This window comes from Balaenoptera ricei, chromosome 8 (assembly GCF_028023285.1).
Source record: "Balaenoptera ricei isolate mBalRic1 chromosome 8, mBalRic1.hap2, whole genome shotgun sequence".
In the NCBI taxonomy this organism is placed as follows: domain Eukaryota; kingdom Metazoa; phylum Chordata; class Mammalia; order Artiodactyla; family Balaenopteridae; genus Balaenoptera; species Balaenoptera ricei.
In genome coordinates this window covers 16,201,925-16,216,548 of record NC_082646.1, presented here as the reverse complement: position 1 = coordinate 16,216,548, position 14,624 = coordinate 16,201,925, and positions in this window count along the sequence as shown.

The window sequence follows — 14,624 nt, the reverse complement described above, 5'->3', positions numbered from 1 at the left end:
TGAGGTTAGGTATTTAGGAAGATAGGCTCATACATTTGTGTCGTCAGCTAAACATAGTGATTTAAAGACCTTCAACAGATAGTTAATGAGTGATGACCACGAGCCAGGAAATGTGTTAGCTGCTGGGGCACACCAAGAATGATCTAGTCTCTGCGTAATGAATTTGCATTCCAGGATTGGAGGGCGGGGCTAGAGGCCACAGACACCTGAACAAGGAATTGTCCTCAGGTCAGTGCACAGGGGGCTGTGAATCACAGGATAGGAGACTTAGCACACCTGAGATTCAGCAAAGGCCTCTGGAAACGATGGTGCCTAGGCTGAGCCTTGATGAAAAAGTAAGCTTAAGTCCAGCAAAGAAAAGTGCGGAGGGCACTCCAGGGAGAAGGAGAAGCTTTACATGAAAACGCTGAGATGGGAGACCTCCTGGGGTTTGCAAAAAAAAGAATTATAAGCAGTTTAGCATAACTGTGGAGTATACTGCAAGGTGAAAGGCAGAAGATGGGGCTTGCAAGATAAGCAGGGAATCACAGAAGACCTGGTCCGGTGCTCCACAGAGAGTGGCACTTTTTTTCTTTTTTTTTCTTCTTGTAAGTATTTGGGAGTTACTGAGCTTTTCTTGGAGCCTGGGAATGGCTTTGTCAGAGACGTTTATTAAGTCACCCACTGGCTGAGTATAAAGGATGGATTTAATGGACATAAGACCAAAATCAAGGAGACCATTAAGGAGGGAATTCAATAGTCCATTTCAGAGATGAGGTTGATCTGAACTAGGAGGGAAGGAAAGAAGGGGCCATATTCCTGACCGGCCTTGTGGCACAGTCGTTCAGAACACAGGATCTGCAGTTGCGGGCCCTGAGTTCTAGTCCTTGCTGGAAGTAGAGACTTGGAGGGGGGGATTTTTTGCTGCTTTAAGCTCCAGTTCCTAATCCCTAAAATAGAAATATTAGTAGCTATTTCATTAATTTATTGTGAGGACCAAATGAGATAACAAATGTCTGGCACATAAACAGTTGCTCAATAAACATTCATTGTGCAAATGCTGACAAGGGTAACAAAAGTCACTGCCATATTTCCTGCATATGCCTAAGAAATGAGTCTATTTGGCTTTATTTTAAAGTAAGGGCCAGGAAAATGAAATGAAAGTAGTTGCCTTGCTGGTCCTACAGGGAAAAGGTTTGGTAGACCAATGGAAAAAGTAAACTCTTGAGGATATCCAACAATAATTTTTGTTTGCTGGTATTTAACAGGAAAGAGTGGCTTTGGTTTCTGGTAAAAGACAGGATGCATTCTGTCCATGGTTCTGGAGATAACACTTATGCCTAGACTTGTGGGAGGGAGAAAAAGGAATTGTCCTCTTTCCTATGAACCACATGGGACCAGGAGAGCCAAGCCCATGTAGTAGTTAGGAAATGGGAGTCAGGTTGGATTGGGAAAAAACATCAAATTTGTCTCAGAAAACCTGGATCTGGATCTTGGTTCTCTAACTATTATCTGTTCCATGGTCTTGAGCACATCTTATAATTGCTCCGTGCCCCAGTCTCCTCATTTGTAAAAAGGGAATGATAAATAATGATATATACTATCTTAATAATAAACAAAAGTGGTACATAATAGCTTACTCAGCCTAGTAGTAAAATTCAAAGGAGATGGGGGAAGTAGAAGCACCATGAACTATACAATGGTGTTTAAATATTAGTTATTATTTTGCTAAGTGAAGCTGGGGCCCTGGAGCAAGGCTGAACATCTGGAAACTGCTCCACACCACAGCCCAGCAGGCTTCAAGTCCAGGAAAGAATTCAATTATTGCAGCGTGTAATTTTCTGTTTGCAAAGATCATATTGTGTATGTAATTGAATCAGAATAAAGAGATCCAAAGGCTGCGGGCTTGGGATAAGGCTTTGGAGCTGGACTCCAGGTGAAGCCAGGCTGGAGGGGCGTCAGCTGGGGTGGGGGTGGCTGGGGGAGGGTGAGAAGGTGGGTGGAGGCGTGGAGAGCAGAGAGCCAAGCAGACCTGGGAGCAGGGGTGCTGCTCCTCGTTTTGCTTGGTTCCCCTAAGCCTTCTTTTCCCCACAGATACAGAAGCTCATCTCTAAGTACAGCTCCACCTTGGCTGGACCTCTCTTTTCTCTTTTGCGGGTTGAAACGGCCACACTGTTCCAATCTGAAGGCTCTTTTCTTTCTCACCTACTCCCATCCTCTTGCATGCCCCTCACTGCCCACTGCCTGTTCCAATAGCATGCATTTAAAGCCAGGAAGGTACCTCTCAAAAATGGACATCAGAAGCCAGGTCAGGGGTCATGGGGTGATTTGGGTCGGGTGACCAAAGGTCCTGGTTTGCCCAGGACTACCCCAGTGTTAGCCTCAAATCCGGGCACAATGGGTGTTAGGTCCTAATTTGGGGAGAGGGTGGATTTCAGAACAATGAGCCGTGAGACTCAGGGAACCAGGTAGGGAACCCTGGAAACTAAACGGCCCCTTCCTGGATGTGGCGTCTTCCCTGAGGCCAGGAAACAGCCCCCGTCCCTGTGTGGGCTGTGTAGGAGAATGCTGTGGTTTTTCTGAAGTCACTGCTGCTGGAAGGACAGAAGACGGGGAGGAGGGAGGGAGGGAAGAAGCTCTGTCCTTGTTCTCTCTGCACTGGTCCATCCCAGGCCTGGTCCTTTGTCCCGGCCGCCTCTGACCGCTCTCAGTGCGCCTGCACGCAGCCAGAGCCCCAGTTCCCCCTTCCCTGTTCTAGCCTCGCACCCTCCCTATCTCCTCTGCCAGCCTGCTCTATCCCTTCCACTCCTCTCCAACCCTGGGGGAAGGGAGTGGGATTTGGCAGTTGTTCCAAGCCAGGGAGACTAAGAGATTGAATTCCAGCAAAGAGCCAAGAGCAGGTCGGAGCCCAGCTTCCTAATGACATTTTCTGAGCACTAACAAATGCGACTCCAAGACAAACAGCCGGCAGCGACTAGGAGAGAAGGAGGCTGGCGGCTAGCAGAGGGGGAGGAAATGCGGACTGGGAGAAAGACAAAGTGAGGGGAAAAAAAAAAAAAAAAACCGCAGCACACCCAACCCCATGGCCCAGAATCTCTCCCACATCTGCAGAATCAGAAACACTTATTAATAGCCAGCAAAAGGCAAAGAGGAAGTGTCTCATTGTCTGCCGCTGTCATTCCTCACTCTGACGAGCACTTAAAATGTCAAGACCCCTTTCAGCAGCTATGCACAAGCAATCAGGCCCTCTCATCGGTCACTGCGATTTCGAAGCCGCCGCATCTCAGTCATTACGACTTATTTCCACGCTGTGTTTGGAGACAAGGCAAGTGTGAGCGCATAAACAAGCACTGTCTTTTGGAAGGACAGCTTGCGTGGAGGGGGCCAGGGAGGCAGGAGAGGGCTGGGGTGGGAGGGAGAGACCAGATCCTGTGTAGCCCGCTCTGGGAGGTGGGAGAAAAAGCCATCACACACGGACGACATTCGGAGGATTCAGTCTGGACAGGGGGCGGGCGCCCAGCACGGAAGATTTACCTTGTTCTAGAGGGTGGGAGCAGTCAGCTGTTATGCAAAGGAGATTTACACATGTAACTTTTAGGCAAAGGATTGTTTTACGCAAGGATTGTTTTCTGGAGGTGGGGATTCTGCTTAATCAGTATCTCTTCTGGGGGCAAAATAACACTAAATGGGCTGCAGCAGGTGGGATTTAGGTGGAATAGAAGGAACGACCTCCTGATCCATTACAACAGTTATAAAGGCGAGCGGGCATCAGCTCTGTGCTTTGTGACCACCTAGAGGGGTGGGATAGGGAGGGTGGGAGGGAGGGAGATGCAAGAGGGAAGAGATATGGGAACATATGTATATGTATAACTGATTCACTTTGTTATAAAGCAGAGACTAACACACCATTGTAAAGCAATTATACTCCAATAAAGATGTTAAAAAAAAAAAAAAAGGCAAGCGGGGCTGGAAAAATCACTTTCCCCGAGGGTGTTTACCTGCTCTTCTGGGCCCTCCACCTGACGCACTTGGGTGGAGTCCTGGGGTGGGCGTGGGGAGTAGAGAGGAGGGAATGGGAGATGCAAGCCTTTCTCCAGCAGCTGTATCTCTAATTGTACGAGTTTGCAAGGGCTGCTGTAACTAAGCACCACAGGCTGCGTGGCCTAAACAACAGAAATGTACTGTCTCCCAGTTCTGGAGGCTAGAAGTCCAAGATCAAGGTGTCGGCAGGGTTGGTTCTGAGAATCTGTTCCATGTCAATTCCCTAGCTTCTGGTGGTTGCTGGCAGTCTTTGGTGTTCCTTGGCTTGTAGAAGCATCACCCCAAGTCTGCCCTCATCTCCACATGATGTTCTCCCTCTGTGAGTGTCTGTGTCCAAGTTTCCCCCTTTTATAAGGACACCAGTCGTGTTGGATCAGGGATCCACTCTACTCCTGAATGGCCTCATCTTAACTAATTACCTCAGCAACAGCCCTATTTCCAAAGAAGGTCACATTCTAAGGTACTGGGGGTGAGGATCTCAGCATATGAATTTTAGGGTGACACATTCAACCCGTAACTCTTATCTATTAGAAAGAAATAAAAGATTATCAAGAGGGTGGGTGACCCAGCAAGTCCAGAGTTGGAGAAAGCATTCCAGTCTCTATTCCCCTTGGCTCCACAAAGACACATCCCTGTTATTTATTTCTGTTGGAAGAGCCAGGATCTGCTTCTCAAACCCAGATCTTTTCTTTCGCCCCCCACCAATTTTACTCCCCAAAGCAGCAGACAGTCCTGATGTTACGGCTGAAGGGAGCTCATGGTCTCCTTAGCTTAAAGGGCCGCCTGGTGCCCAAAGCATTCTAACCACCAGAAACTCACAGCAGGATGAGAAGCTCACCTCCCAACTCCCCACCACAGGTTTCAGGACGGACTCAGTGAATCTGCTCACTTAGGAAAGGGGAGAAGGTAAAATTATTTCATGTCGGGCTTTACGCTGACCTGATGATGACACTGCCCAGGGATCCAGTTAATGTTCAAAGAAAAATGACCTGTTGTTCAACATTCTCCATAATGTCCATCCAATTCAATTAGTTAATAGAATCATGAAATGTCAGTGCTGGAAGTGTAGAGATAATTCAATCTAAGCTCCTCATTTTTAGATGAAGAAAGCAACGCTGAGAAAATCCACAGCACTGCCTGCATGTATAGTAAGTGTCCTGTGTGGGAACAGTCAGGTTTGAGGGCTCCCAGCCCAGGGCTCTGAATTCAGTGCACTTTTGCTGAGCACGTGCTGTAACCAGAGCCCAGGGCAGGGCTCTGTCCTGGAGGAAGCAGGGTTGGGTATAGTGTAAAAGGACACAGCTGCTGCCCCCGGGGAGCTGTCTGATGGGGAAGCCAGGGGTGCACTTTTCCCCTCCAGCAGGGGTGCTCCGCGTATGCCCCTCTCTCTTGTTGGTATTACCGATGCCCCTCCCACCTAAGGGCCAGGGCTGCAGGTCCAGCAAGAGGCCTGGGGCATCTGAAGTTGACTGGCTGATGGGCAAAGGGACCCGTGGCTTGAGGCTCACCGGCCCATCCTCTGAAGGAAAGAACTAACACAACGGAACACCTGTGAGCAGGAACAAGCACCCACAGCCTGGCCCATCTTTCTGCTCTCTCCTAGCAGTTCCCAGTTCCTCCAGCCTGCCCTTCACCCACTCACAAACTGGGCCAGGGATGAAGAGTGGTGTTTGAGGTGCGTGAAGGCCCGCCTGACGCAGCCTGGGGCCAAGCTCTGTTGTCTCCCGTTCCCTCCGGCCTGGGCTGGGGAAGCAGCTCTTGGAAATCTGCAGCTTCCACTCCCGGCATCATCTTTAGCCTCCTCTTCCCAGACCCTGGCAGCCAGTTAATCGGAAGCTGAGCCAGGAGATCAGACCTGAAGACAAACAGGAGGTCATCCATCTTCCCTGGGCGCTCTGGTTTCCCAGCAGGGTCCTAAGCCACCCCCAGATGTCCCTGGACGTTGAGGATGGAGAGGGGGTTGGAACAATAGGGAGGCTGACTTCCTCTTACTTCCTGGCTGGAGACTGGGGGGGAAATGGACTCTCATTCCCTGATCTAAAGGGAAGGAAGTGTGGAGGGAATAGGGTTTGAGTTTCAGAAGGGGGTGTCACAGGGATGGGGATTTTAAAACAAACAGAGACACCAGCAGTGTCCTTTTAGGGACAGTCATAGTAACTGACACCGCTGGAATCGTAGCCAGCACGGGGCCTGCTCCTGGGGCTCCAGAAGCGGATGCAGCGCTTGCTGTTTTCCAGTCCTCTTTGTCGTTATTGTTGCGGTTTTAAATTCTCGGGGTTTTGAACACAGCAAACCCCAATGCAGGGTGGCACTGCGCACATGCACCCTGACATTCTCACAGGCATACCCAGGCCCTTCTTTTCCCGTGTGCTCCCAGAGTCCCAGGCACACTCATGAACGTGCACCTGACACAAAGACACACCCTGGGGTGTGACACAGAGACACAAATGTCCACGCACGTACCTTTGCTAATTCCCACATCAGCTTAAAAATACTGGACAATCATTGTCAGAGGTCGGCAGGGGACTTGGACCTCGGTCTTCTGCTGCTTTATCCGGGCTCCGTAAACCTTTTCACACCCTCACAGTTTCATCTGACATCTTTTCTGCACGTGTATATTCTTGCTCACTGGCAAGTACGTGGTTCATGGAGGTCTTCACACCCAAGGTCTCTTCCAGGTCTGACCGCATACCTGCATGCCAAGTACCTACAACTGACATACATCTCCTTGCTCAACATGCTTGAGCGTACACATAATTGTGTTCAGCAGCTGCTCCCTCAAATGTACGCTCTTGACCACAAGCGAATGCATGTTCACCCACCCTCTTTTGCGTCCCGGTAACGGTCTCTCGGTGCCGTGAAGGCGAGCTCGGATGTTCAAGCAGAGGTGCTCCAACAATGACTGGCCAAGACACACTCCAAAGTCCCCCTTCGCACCCCGTCTTTCTCTCTCACTCCCATGAGCTCTCTCTCTCTCTCTCATTCTCTACTTCAGCAAAACACACAGAGTATGTTTCATATGCCCCACGCAAGGTGGGAGAGGGAACACAGACAGTCACAGACGGGGCTTTGAGCCCCCTGGGTTCTTTAGCAGGCAAAAACGGGCAGTGATGTAGTACCAGAGCCACTGTGTTTTTAAAAAATTGTGCACATCTCCCAAGGAGGCAGAAAAATCAAAGGCTCGTCATTTAAAATCCCCACACAACAGACGGAGAAATAAACACAGAGCTCTCAGAAAAGGCTGAGGCTCCCCCATGCGTCCCTCCCTCCCCAGAAGAAAAGACAAACGGAAAGCAAACCAAAAAACAAATCTGGACTGAAAGGAGCGATTGTCGGATGAATAGCTCCGGGCTCACTTCTCGCGCCGGGAATCTCGCTCCCTACCCCGCGGGATGGGGATGAGAAGGACTTGGGCGGGAGCTGGTCAGAGGGGCAGCCTAGGTTAGGCTGATCCGGGGGATGGGGTCTTTGCTCCTGGGGAACCGGGTGGAAAGATCACAGGCCTGGGAGGGAAACAGACCCATCACGGAGGCCACGGTCTCTCATTTAGTAGGTGTGTGAGCTTGGACAGGGCTCTTGGCTTCTGAGCCTCAGTTTTCTCACCTGTAAAACCAGAGTGATGCAGGGTCCTTACGCCCAAGCCTGGCTGCGAGGGTCAAACGACCAAAGAAAGACCTCAGGATTCTAGAACAGGGGAGGTCTCCAGACTCCTGTCTCCAATCACAACAAATGCCTGGGATACCCCCAAAGTACAAGGTGTGCCTTCACTCATGGGAGAGGAAAGATGTCTAAGGGGAGGGAGTAAGTGGCCATAACTGGCTCCTTTTCCCACACTTTCCATGGTCTTATCCTAAGACCCCAGCTCCTCCCTCCTGCTGGTGAAGGTCTCCTCTCTCCTAGTTTCTCTCCTCAAGAAATGAATAGGTTTTGATTGTTTACCTACTCCATGCTTGGCCTCATACTAAAGCCCTGGGCAGACCCATAGGTCTAAGATTGAATCTCTGCTCCTAAGTGCTACGGTTCAGCTGGGGAGAGCAGACCCTCGTCTGAGAAATATTACAGCATCCCTGTGTCAGTTATCTTAGGCTGTTGTAATAAACTCCCACTGGCTGGATGACTTAAACAATAGAAGTTTATTTTCTTACAGTTCTGGAGACTAGAAGTCCAAGATCAAGGTGCTGGCAGATTCAAGTCCTGGTCAGGGCTCTTCTTGGCTTGCAGACAGCCATCTTCTCCCTGTGTCTTCATGGGGCTTTTCCTCCATGTGCTCGCAGGGAGAGAGAGAGATCTCTGGGATCTCTTCTTCTTCTTAAGGACCAGTCCTATGGGATTAGGGCCTCATATCTGTGACCGCACTTAACCTCCATTAGCCTTCTCATAAGCCCTATCTCCAAATACATCACATGTTTGGACACGTATGGACACAATTCAGTTCATAACATTTCCTGTCCCTCATGCCATCTGTCCTTGAAGGTGGACAACATAGAAAGCAGGCCAGGCCAGGAGAGGGCTGCCCATGACAGGTGCTTTGGTATGAAAAACCTACATTCCACATCGGGGCAAGGAGGAAGCACTCAGATTTAATTCTTGGGTTATGCATGACTGGTTCGCAAATGTGACAAAAGACAGGGGCTAATACCTGGACTCCTTCCCATTCCAAGAAGACTAGACCCCAGTGAGCAGATGACAGAAAAGGCCAACCGCTGGATCGCACAAAGAAGGGTGTTGGAAACCAAACAGGAACACTATCCTTCCCTTGAAGAAATAACTGTGCAGCCACGCATAGATTGTCATGCAGGACCGAACTTGAAACTCCAGAAGGTGACTGTAAGCAACTTCCCTTGTCTGTTAGGAGAACTCCTGCAGTTCTTTCACTGCCCAGCTCAAATACCAGCTCATCTATAGACCATCCTCTGTCCCAAACACACACACATATATGCACATACACGCACGCACATACACACACACATGCAACAATCATTGCTTTTTATTCTATGCATTCATGGTAGTTGGTGCCAACCTTTTAACAGCATGCTCAAATTGTCTATTGCTTTTTTTGGTCATTTCCCACTTTATAGGGTGTAAGCTTCTTGAGGGTGATACCGAGCAGGACACTGTAGGGCTCCTGGGCACAAAAGCCTTTCTGTGTCCCCCATTTCTTGAGTACAGGAAATAGGCTTCATTCAGCCTCCATAAACTTCCCTGAGTTCCAACAGGCAGGTTCAAAGAGTTGCTAATTAGTGAAGGGAGAGTTTGGGGGGAGACAAGGGAGGAACAGTCAAGAAACAATAGTGCAGCCTTGGGGCAGGGTCCTGTTCCCCCTCAAGGGATACACATAACAATATCTTTGAGCTATTTTGCAGATATTCCCCCACCAGGTGGGAGAAATTAACAATACGCTGCCCACAAGCAGGTAGACCTCAGACCAGTTAGAACCAGAAGGTTGACTGATGCCGACTCCCACTTACCTCACCACCAACCAATCAGAAGAATGTCTAAGCTAATCACACCCTCTTTGAATCATTACTATAAAACTCCTCACTAGCCCCTCCAGGTAGGGACACACAGTTTTGAGGGCATTAGCCCGCTGTGACCCCCTTTGCCTAGAAAAGCAATAAGGCTATTCTTTTCTACTTCACCCAAAACTCTGTCTCTGAGATTTAATTCGGTGTCGGAGTACAGAGGCCAGATTCGGCTTCAAGGGAAGGATCTTGTCCATCTGATTCATAACTTTAACTGCAGCATTTAACAAATGGAGCCTGGTAATAGGGTGACAAACCATCCCAATTTGCCGGAGGCCTGAATGGTTTCTCAGGACAGTGGACTTTCAGTTAAAGCCAGGAGAGTACCAGGCAAATGGGAATGATTGGTCACCCTACCTGGCACGTGGTAAGCATTTGGCAAATAGCTAACATGCAAATACTGCAATAAATAAAGAAAAGATCCAGGAAATAATTACAGAATGATGAAAGGGATGAAGGTAGTAATGGGAAGCACCCTAGCAGATTCCCCAAAGATAAGGCTTTATTGGCCTGGGAAGGAAGATGCTGAAAGTAGATATAACCCAAATCTATAACATCACCAGCTGAAACAAAAGAAGATTTAAGAATGTTTGAATACATTATGGGTCACAGGGACATAATGGGAGAAACCAGAGTGTTTGGGTCTATCTATAGCTTTTTAAGGATTGATGTACAAAATGACAATGTATTCCTCCAAACCCCTCACAGAGACAGACCCCCAAATTGCCTGGCTCATGAGCTGAATAGCTATTTCCTTTCTGCACATAAATATTATCATAACAGCATTAAAAATACCTTTAAGGAAAGAAAATAAATCACTCTAGTTGACTAAACCCAGCCCCAAAACTAATTTTCTTTTTGTATAGTCTCTTTTAGTCCTTGTTTATAATTCTACATAATTATAATCAGAGTGAACATACAACGTTGTATACCATTTTTTAAAACTGTGGATTGTGTGGGAAACATTTTCTACATTGTTACATAGTCTCCATGGTTAGTCTTTTTAATGGCAGGAGAATAGTCTGTAACTCAGTTAACAATTCCCCCCTTGTCGGCATTTAGATTGCTTCCAGTTTTCTACTAATGAAGATAATCCTGAAATGAATATCTACATGCACATTTCTTGTTCCTTCTTTTGTAATATTTCCTTAGGTTAAATTCCTACAATTGAGATTACTAGGTCAAGGGATAGAATAACTTTAAGACTGACCCACGCTCTCACCAAATATTTATTGAACACGTACTGTGTGCCAGAGACTGTGTCAGACACTAAGGATCCAAAGGTGAAATAAAGTGTCTGCCATCATGGGATTCGCAGGTGAGAGGGGACACAATCACATAAGTGATACAGTTTGATAAATGCTGCAACTGTGATAGAAACAGAGCTATGGGGGCCCAGGGAATTATTTCTAACAGCTGAGGAAGATGGGCGTGGTCATGCAAGCTGCTCCAGGGTGGAATTTACTTGCAGATTACTTGGGAATTTTAGGAAATGTCAACCTGGTGGACACGTTGGGGATGGAAATTCTGAACAGGGAAAACAGCAAGATCCAAGTGATAGCACAAGAAAGTATAATGTATTCTAGGACTTGCTGGTGGCTTGATAATGTTGGGATATAGATGTAGACAAGGAGAGGGTTCCCAGAGGCTAATGAGGGGACATAAAACTGAACAGGTAGGTGGGCAACCTATGTACTGCGCCAAGGAGTTTGTATTACCCTTAAGGTCATGGCAAGCCAGTAAGGGATTTTAAGCAGACTCTTGCTACATTTTTTCAATTTGTTTTCTAAATTCTTCGTATGTACCAACAATGAGAAAACCTTTTCTAGTTTTTCTGTTCTAGTTCTCCTTGGGATTCCTCACAGCTCTATTCCCATTTCTGCCAAAGGATGGGGGTGGGGCAGGGTGGGAGGGAACAAGTGGCCTCTGGCCTGAGGCTGTTATAGTTGAGTGGAGATGAACTTTACCCAAGGAGGAGGAAAGGGAATTGATGCAGATCTTCTAGGACTGGAAACGGAAGCAGAGAGGGGGTTAGAATGGGATGTACCACTCCTGCCGCCTCCCCCCAAAGCAAAGCTCACCAAGATGACAGACTCCCTATAAACCTCTTAAACAAGGGCCTCCTGGTCCCCTTATGCTTCTCTGAACCTTACCCTGGGTAGTGTGGCTTAGTCATATTGACCAGTGTGGGGAGATGGATGTAATTTATTTATCCCAGAAAGCTGGAAGCTTCTTGAACCTACTGCCATTTGTTGACGGGGGCCCTAGAGGGAACATCAGCTGCTAGCCTCTCCTGGTTTTCCCTCTTTTGCTCTCACATCCCCCATTTTCCCCGAAACACACCATGCCCATTAATGACTCCAGGGCTCTGAACAATGCTCTACCTTCTGCTGGGATTACCCTTCCTCTCTCTACCTGTCTGGCTAACTCTGACTTGTCTTCTGGGTCTCAAGCCAGGCTCTGGAAGCCCGCCGAGCCCTCTAGTAAGAGCCAAGCCAGCCCTGGACTTTGCACTGATCGCTTTCACTGTGCTTGTCAATTAGGGCGTCCTTGTGTGGGCGTCTTCATCTTGCAGTAGCCTGTGAACATCTTGAGGACACGGACTGTGCGTTCGTTACTCATCTCTGACTCCAGCGCCCACCCAGAGGCTGGTACCTGTAAGTGCCAACAACTACTGTTAAATGCTTAACTAATATTGGGTCATGTGACAAGCAGACTATGAGAAAGGGGTAAAAGGGAGAAAGGACAAGCACAGCCAGCTACAAAGGACCCTGCGCTACGTCCTTTCACTGGGATGCATAAGAGATATTTGGAGCCCCAGAGGATGCTAGCAGCCATTTGTCCCTTTTTCTCTTGCCTACATCTTCTTCTTTCTGCCTCCTGTTATCTTCGCCTTGGCTTCTAAAGACATGATCAGGCATCCACCCCAGGTGCCCTGTCTGCTCACCTTTCTTCCAACCCCGGGGCTGGAGCAGGGAGAGAAGAAGCTGGGCCAGCAATATTGCATTTCCCTGCCGACTCTAATTCCTGTCCCTTATTAAATTCAAGGCTGATTTGGGCTGTGTGATTTTCCTGAACCACCTACTGTCTGACCGATTCCTTTTCTTTTTCTCCTCCTGGTGACTAATAGCTTCTCTTTGCTCCCTTCGGAGTCTCAGAGTCTCCTCTCCCCCTTCTCCTCCCCATCCCATTTGGACCCACATGATTCCGTGGAGCACAGATCTAGAAAGCAAGGCCACGCCCTCCAGGCAATTCCTCCTTTGGGTCCTGGGGTGCCTCTCTCCAGGGAGGGGTTGCTGTGGAAAGGAGAGCATGGCTGGGAGGGGCTGGAGGCCAAGGGAAGGAATAGGGGGAATAGAGAGGCTGGGACTGCCAAACCACTAGGGGAAACTTCAGGAAAGGGAGACAAAGTCTGAGAAGCACAGAGAGCCCAGGACAGATAATAGAGCCCCAGAGCAGAAGAGGACGGAGCATGGGAGATAAGATGACAGTGTAAGCCAAGGACACTGGAGAATGGCGTAGGAGGAGGTGGCTGGGTGACATGGGGACCCAAGACAGCAAAACTGTAACAAAACAAATTTTCACACTTGAGAACTTGCAGCTTCTTGCCGTCTTCAGAGGAGTGAAAGCAACTGGGAATCAGCTCAGGAACCCCTTGCTGCATAGATGAGCAGGGTGGCACTGGGACAAAAGCTTCAGCCACAGAACCCAGGGCTGGGCAGGGCCTCGTGAAGGCTGAGTGTGCTGCACGCACACACACACGTGTGCCCAGGGCATGAGCCTGAGGCCAGCTGAGGGAGTCAGAGCCTGACTCTAACAGGGTCCAGGCTTCAGGCTGGTGACTGTGGAAACACAGATTGTGCTGAAAGCTTGGGCGCCAGGCCAGGGAGTCTGCACACCTACCTCTCAGTGAGGCGGGTATCACACTAGGAGTCAGAGGACTCGTGTGCGAGTCCCGACCCTTCGCACAGGGCCCTGTAACTAGTCACTGGACATTGCCGAGCCTCTGTCCTCACCCGTGTACACAATCCCAGCTCTGCGTCTTGTCGTAACTAAAGCTGATAAAACACGGGCATGGGAGCATTTCACAAACGGCAAAGCACGCCGGAAATAGGAAGAGTGATTGTCCCCTTCCCGGCCAGGAGATCACAGGCGGGGGCAGAGGGAGACCGTTGACTCCCCAGGCCACCTGCTGCCTCTCTGTGTTGGTGGGTCTCCCCCCATTTATGCTCCAGCCAATCTGAATTTCTCTCCATTCTGGCCCACCATCCTGCCTCTCTCTCTCTGTCTCTCTCTCTTTCACCTCTGGGCGTTGGCACATTGATCCCTCTGCCTGTAATGTTTTCCCACCTTCTCTTTGCTCAGCTAACTCCTACTCTGCCTTCTGGTCTCAGGTGAAACGTCGCTTCTTCCAGGAGGCCTTCCCAGATCCACCAGTGCTCCTGAGTTCAGTGTTGCCGCTGTGTGCGTTCATGGAAGCCTGTGTTTCTAGGACTGTGTGTGTGTGTGTGTGTGTGTGTGTGTGTGAGAGAGAGAGAGAGAGACAGAGACAGAGACAGAGACAGTGTCTATGTGAGGGGGAGGTGGGTGTGAGTCTCTCAGTCCTAATTATAGCCGACTCCAGGCCCCGAGACCAGCATGGAGGACGGCCACAGCCGCGTGTGGGTGCCTGGCCACCTGGCCACCAGCTGCCACTCTCTTCACACTCTTGGGGAGAAGCCACGGGAGTCTGAAGCATTTTCTGGGTCACCGCCTAGCACTTGGTCTCTCACTGAGGGAGCCCTGAAACCCGCCTTCGCCTCATTCACAAGCACCCGTTGCCATGGTGGTGGGCCAGCCTTCTAGGCCCAGCTGAGGGGAGCCCTGGGTTCTCCTGGCTCCCGGGACCCCAGGCACCCCGGCTGTGGCACCTCTGCCTCTGTGAGCGGGTGTCTGCTTGGCACACAGGGTGGTGGGACACGCCTGTGCCCGGCTCTGCCCTCAGACGTGCGGGGCACTCTGCGAACCTGCCTCCTCTGGGGTCCTCCTCACTTTCCCAAATCAGGTTCTCTCTGCCCCCTGGAACTGGGCTGCCAGGCCCTT